The sequence below is a fragment of the Zonotrichia albicollis genome, chromosome 5, assembly GCF_047830755.1.
Source record: "Zonotrichia albicollis isolate bZonAlb1 chromosome 5, bZonAlb1.hap1, whole genome shotgun sequence".
Lineage (NCBI taxonomy): Eukaryota > Metazoa > Chordata > Aves > Passeriformes > Passerellidae > Zonotrichia > Zonotrichia albicollis.
Genome location: NC_133823.1, coordinates 51,079,755 through 51,086,763, shown reverse-complemented (window position 1 = coordinate 51,086,763; position 7,009 = coordinate 51,079,755). Strand labels below are relative to the sequence as shown.

The 7,009-nt window shown below is 43.8% G+C and overlaps 1 long non-coding RNA gene across 1 annotated transcript; it reads left to right on the top strand.

Annotated features, from left to right (window-relative positions):
- Positions 1–2,208: 2,208 nt before the first annotated feature.
- Positions 2,209–4,289, top strand: LOC141729183 (uncharacterized). The gene is made up of 2 exons (XR_012580493.1): positions 2,209–2,557; positions 4,009–4,289. It is a non-coding gene; the product is annotated as an uncharacterized LOC141729183 (long non-coding RNA).
- Positions 4,290–7,009: the final 2,720 nt, after the last annotated feature.

Sequence of the window (7,009 nt, the reverse complement as noted above, 5' to 3'; positions counted from 1 at the left end):
CACACATAGAAGCAATACAGAGTGGAATGAAAAACCTCTCATTGAATTGCTAGGATTCCAATGGCTTTTTATACCAAAGCTAAGCTCTGCTTGTCTGAATTTACAGCCATTACCCACATCTAGATGTGAGGAGAAGGCACATTTACCATGTTGACCAGAATTGATGAACATCTGCTGGATGGACAATATTTCTAAGACTTTACCTGGCTGGTGCAGCATTGTTTTCCAGCTTTAAGGAGTTTTTTATGAGTCTGTGAGTAAGTTGATATCTACCAGAATGATTTATGTTAGTGTTATTAATTGTAGCTACCCAAATGCCATTTTAAGTGCTGAGATAAGATCCTTGATGAGATATTGACAGGTATGGAAAGCTGAAGGAGAAAAGCTGTCTATTCTCAGGAAAAAAACCAGTAGGATTAGTCCTGATCTGCCTGAAGTTCAGTTATTACTGATTGAAAATGATCTGGTGTCCATGCAGGCCTTTCTTTAGGCCCATAGGACCTTCCTAGAAACTTATATTTGTTCCACAAATGGGTCTACAAACATTCATTAGATAGTATAGAGCTATAATAATTCCTCAAGTGTCCAGGAATAGACTTTGCAAGACAATAATTACTTGACAATTCCCAAGTAATGGCCTTTGGGATTTCCTCTTTATGCTGGAAAATAAACTGTTTAATTAAAAGGAAGAGTGGAATTAAAATGATAGAGATGAAAAGACTCTTCAGCAGGTCAGACTGTAATTGGTTCCTTAGCTCAGCGTAGTTCAATGAGCTGTCCTGCACTCAGTGGCTCAATTATCTCTGACTATCTAGGGCACTTTTGCAGCTTTTCCTAGCTAGTGTAGTGAAAAGGTTTAAATGAGAAATATCTAGAAATAACAGAGGCTATCTGTTTAGTTTTTCATACTCAGAATCAGGGGAGGGGTATAAAGAAGAAGGAGAAGACAAACTCTGGCATTTTGGTGTATCTCTTGGAATGAAGATGTTTAGGCATTTGCTCAATCTTATCAGGCCAGCCAGGATGTCTGTTGTGTCTGTTTGTGTTCCCTCACACGATTACAGAAAACAGCCTGGGCAGTGGAAATTCCAAGAGGATCCCAGCAGGGCAGTCACAGGCAGAGCTGGCTCTCAAAGACCATCCTACACCTCCCCTCTGCCTGGCTTCTGGTTTCCACCTCCAAATTCAGGTGAGATTTGAAGGCAATCCTCATTCTCTAGAAGCCCACAAAGGGGAAGATTTTGGCTTTCTCTGATTTCAGTGAGGGCCTGTGGAACCACTGTCAGGAGCATGACTTTGGGCTCCACTCACATCCAGGACCCTCACACAAAATGTGGCAATTCTGTGTTTCCCTGAACTGTACCTCCATCAAAGCATGAAAAGCAAAATGAGAAATCCTCAGGTATTTCTAGAAGTTCCAGTTCTTTCTTGCTGGACTGAAGATTTGTCAGCAGAGAGAAAAATCCAAGCCTGCATGCAGTGAATTGTGCCAACCTGCAATAGCTTTAACCAAGGTCCCTCTGTGCTGGAAGTTTAAGAGGTGCTAGTCAAGGTGTGAAGAGACAAGTTCATACAGTTGAAAGACAATTTTTAGATTCCTTTATCTAGATGGAAATATTTCAACAACTATTTGGACACACAGAGCAAATCTGAAGGGCTTAAATTCCCCCAAAACACGTCAGGTCAGCTGCACAAGAAGGGCTCTGTGCCCTGCAAGCTGATGTTTAATTCCAACTCTACCTGTTTGCCCATGGCAGACTTGCACTGATCACCAGGGAGGAGCCCTGCTCAGAGCAGGGCATTAAAGCAGGCAGAGACCTTGGGGAAAGCCTGCTGTGGGACAGGAAGAATAGGAGCATTCATTGCTTTGAGGGAACCTGGCAGGATGGGCAGCTCCCCCTGCATCTTGGCACTCCTGCTTCTGATCCAGGGACCCTGAAAAACTGAAGGGAAAAGAAAGACAGCAGAAGAAAAAAAACCAAACCAAACCCAAACCTCTATTATTCAGACTTTTAAAAACCTCCATCAAAGGGTTGGTTTGTGTTTTGGACATGTCTCAATGTAGGTTGTCATTAGTGACTGGCTAGCTATATTTGAATAGATGCAAGTGACAATCCAGAGCCTTTTCCCAGCCTTTTTTTTTTTTTCACTCCAGCTTGTAGTTAAAAAAAAAGGTTCATTGCACTCTAAATTACATCTGCAGATGGTATGTGCTCTCCTTGGCTCCAGTTGGGGCTCAGAGTGAAACACCACAAAATGCCTCTTGTTACCAGCACTTTCTGCCCTGCCATGGTAAGAAACCCTGCTTGGTCTCAGCAGATTTGGATCCCAGTTCCTGGCCCTAATGTTTCATGTGAACTTTTTGGATGGCACACTGGCCTTTCTGGGGTTTGCCAGTTTCTGATTATAGGCTGGCTCTTGGGAACCAGAAACAGAGCAATTGTCATCCTGCCCCAAACGTGGGCTGCATCCCAGGACCCCTGAGGTCAGCAGATCAGCAGCAGTGGATGTTAGAGGGAGCATGAAACCACAACAACTCTGCTGAAGCCCTTGAAGGGTGAGTAAAGGTCATTGCCCTTCCACTTCCAGTAAGACTGGAATTTGGATCTTGAGGCATTTAGGTCCCTGATCCCAGTGGTTTCCCTGCCATGGAGCAGGTTAGGAGCTGAGTCCCTAAATAACTGGTGGCTATGATCCCAGTCTCTCAGGGTGTTTAGATGTATCTAATGTTACTTGTGTTATTGTTGTATATTGAGATTCTGACTGGAATCTGGGCTCCTTGAAATAGAGACAGGGACAGACAGGCTGGGATTAAGGTGGCCAAATGTTGAAGTTTATGGGGTGGGTGCCACATCAGAGCTGTAGACAAAGGAAACAGTACAGAAAATACAGTTTCTGTAGAGTGGGATATCATGAAGTAGTCAGCTAAAGCTGATCTTCTGAGAAAGTCTCTTTCTCTTCATCAGCTGCAAGGGAAGTTGGAGTTATATCTATGTTATTGGTCTCTAAATTTAGATAGGAGGTGTCCCATTCAGAATGGAAGGCAATTCCTTCTCCAGAGAGGTCATGATGCTGTAAAATTAAGGCATCTTGAGCTGGGCTCTGAAAAGCAGAGGCAGTGAATTTTAAGTTAGTGAATTTTAGGCAGCGAATTTTAGTTAAGGTCCAGCCAGCAGAGCCAGGAGTTGGCACAAGCTGTGGCACTCAAAGCTGTTAGCCACTCCTGAAATCTTGGTCTGGTGTTCTCTGTGTTCCTCTTCCCCTCTCTCTGGCTCTGTTGTTTGGATTATGTGAAGTGCAAACTCTTCTTTCTTGCAGCCTTTGCCCAAAAATCCAACAAGAAGCTTTATATCTGGTTTGCAACATCTCTGGAGCAGATGAACAAGTTTTAGAAACCTAATTCTCCAGTGGTAGCAAATAGGAACATTTTACTTGACCTCAGTAAGTTTTTAGATCAGCTGAGGCTGAAGCATTTTATCTTCTGTTATGTACTTCAAAGGAAGGTGGCAAAACATGAAAATGTTTGCTGAGTTTTGTTTTATGGATTATGGGAGACTTTTTGATAATTTCTGAGTTGTCTGGGGTAAACCCTAAACCACCAGTTCTTTATGTGTTCTGCTCAGATGATGTCAGAGCAGATGGTGAGAGAGTATTTTCACTTCAGCTTCTCCATGTGCACTCAGGCAGCTCAGCTCCACAGACCTTGATCCCAGCCCGGGCCTGTGACCATTCCTGCAGGACACATGCTGGATGATAGCATATTTTCTTCTCTCACATAGTATGCTGGGTGTGTTTCCATCCCTTAGATAAACTTTATAGTGTTTCTTTTCCCTTTCCCCCATGGTACTGATTATCCCAGAAATAGATAGGCACTGGAAAGCTATGTTCTGGATCTGAACTATTTCTGCATTGCATCTGGCATTGAGATCCATTTTTGGGAATGTGATAATTCTGTGTTTGCCCTTTGCCAAATTTTCTGTCTTTAAGTCTTATTTTTTTTCCCTACAGGAATGGATTGATTTTTTTTTTTTTGTCATTCCAAGCACTTCTTGTTTGAATTGTTTTGTTTTCATCTTCATCTCTCCACTTGTGCATCTTCCTGCTTCTCGTTTTTGTTAACTTGTGCTGTGTCACCCACCCTGGTCTTCTGAAACTTCTGCAGTTAAAACACAGCAACAGTGGGACACCATGTCCTAAGTGGAAAAGAAAAAAAAAAGAAGACAAAGGCTACCTTTAAGTTTAGCCCTGCCTGAAGAGAATTTCAAACCCTGGGTGAGATGCTCACCTGCTGGTCAGACTGAGATTTCAGCACTCTGCAGTTGTTCTGGAAGGATGTGATACTTCCCCAGGAGGAATTTGATACAGAAAACTTTGGTGTCCTTTTGGGAAGAGCAATGCTTCAGTGTTGGGTTTTCTACCCAGATGAGTGTGGGATGGGGCTAGCTAATGCCTGTGGAGAGGATGGCACAGCTGTTTCACTTGTATTGTTTCAGGGAAGATGTGTCTGTGTCTGGGACAGAGCCAAACACCAGACAAGACAAGACACAACCAAAATGAGTGTCCAGTGGCCAGAATGGGCGGGAAAGTGAGTGATCCAACAGGGGCAACACAAAGTGCCACCAGAGTGCTGGACTGCAGGGATTTACTGTCCCTCCCCTGCACAGCACACGGCCATCACCAGAGTGACACTGCCTGCACTGCTCACCCAGACTCAGCCTATCAGCTCTCCAGATTTATTTTGGAATTGTTTCCCCCAGTTTGGCATTTCTCAGGGTTACAAGCAAACTGGGCAAAAAAATAATATTCCAAGATGCAAAAGATGTGACATGGTCCATAGGGAGGGGATCTGGGTCTCCTTGCTCCTCTCCAATTGCACAAAAGGGATACCAGGGAGAAAAGAGCTCCTGCCTGAGGCAGGGAGGGTGACCCCTCTGAACAGATACCACCATCACAAACACAGACCTGCAGTCTTTGGAACAGGCCAAGCTGCTCCAGATTTTCCTATTGAAATGTTTTTCTTCTCTAGAACATAAAAAAAGGAAGACAATCCTTTGCCATATTCCTAGAGGATCTGCTAAAATTCAGGAAATTGGATCAAGAGGTGAAGAAAGCTGAGCTGTGTCTGCCACTGCTTTGGCTCCATAAATGACCTGGAACCACAGCCTGCAAGTGTTTGGTGTGGGGCAGGGAATCCCACAGGACTGTAGAGAAATTACACTAATAGCAGTGGAAAAGTAATGCTTTGCTTCTTCAGGATGGTGGTCCAGGGATTTCTGGTGTATCTTGCCACCTATGAGCTGATATTGACTTTTAAGCTGGAAGGTAACTTCAGTCTCCAAGATCACTGCAGCTTTGGAGGCTCCAGAATGAACTTGGGGCATCTCGTGACAAGGGAGACAGGATCTTGTCCATGACTTGCAAACCTCTTTCAGATCCTTGAGATGCAATTACTATTTCAACACTATTGTGAAATCTCAAGGGTCGTGACTGAAGAAATAATTGGCTGTATGGGAAAAAGGATGAGATATTTCAGCAGAACACAGGACTATCCAGCATTATAACAATAACATTTTAAACACTACGTAAACAATGGCTATGGGAAAGACATAAACTCTTATGTTTCAGGGCATAATGCTTGTGTGTCAGGAAGCAATTCTCCTTTTAGGCCATTTGTTCTGTAACTGGTGGCTGCAACTGGAGCTGGACACCCTCAGAATCAATAACCCATGGCAGAGGCACCTCTGATTGTTTGTTACTTCCATGTTTTGCAATTAATTCATTGGGATAAACAAACTTTTGTTTTCTTCTTGCAAATTTGACCACCTCCCCACTCCTTGTATCCCCATACTTTATATTCTTCTTGGCACTAATTGCGTGCTTTCAGTCAGCATGTTTTAGCTTTCCAAGACTGTAAGCCATGACTTGGGGGCACGGTCACATTTACATCCCTTTGCAGATGGCCTGTTTCTAGCACGGTCAGCCCTTGGGTTTTAATTTTTGCTGTCTTTATGCTGAGGGACAGACACTGTTCAGTGGGTCTTTGTGATTCTAATCTTTTTCATACAGTTTGAGGAGCAATGAACTTGAAAACACAAGATCCTTTTTTCCTGGGAGAGAAGGCACCTGAATTTAGGCCTGTCTTTACCACCCACTAAGGATGTGTGTGACACTTTTGGGAGGGCTGGGAGCTGTTAGTGGTTGCTGTAATGCCCTTTGTTGTCTCCATATAACTCCCATTTCTGTGGGCACCATCTGCTTGTTGGGAAATTTGTTTTTTTTTTGCCTCGTCACTGCAGGCTTCAGGAAATGCCATCTTGCCAGGTGGCACCTCTGTTTGCTGCTGATACAGCAGCTCCAGAAGCAGGTGCAGCTTGTGGGATAATGTAGCTTTGTGCCAGCATGGCCCATTCAGGGACTTGGATGGGGTTGTTGCTTTAGCTCAGCCCCATTTGAGATGTGGGCATTGCTTCTGAAGTGCCCCTGGCAGCTGACTTCTCACTTTGATTTATGCTAACCTTAGAGCTGCTGGTAATTACATGCATGTTCTTGTATTCAGGGAGTTTTTGCAGTCACCAAGGAGCGGGAACTTCTTCATGCAACACCAGGAGAATGAATTGTTCATTTTAATAGACATCCCAGACACTTTGGGACACATGAAAAGGCCTGCCTGTGTGTTCCTTCTTGTCATGGAGGAAGGGCTGGTGGAAGAAGAATTGATAATAACCCTGCAGCTCTGATGTCTAAGAGTTTCAGCACTAATTTGCTGGTATTTTGTCAGCCAAAATAGTGTGTGCAGAACAATGGGTTTGCATAGAGTGATTCTGTGGCTCATTAGCCTAGTTGGATGACTGGCTGGGATTTGTTGTCTTCTTGACATCCCTTACAAATAGTGCAAGGGAAAGAGTGCCCAATACACATTTTCCGTGGCACTTTATTTACCTGAACTGAATCCAAAGGGTCACATCAGAGAAATGATCAAAAATCCTTTTCAACTGGTGTGTCCTCTGTG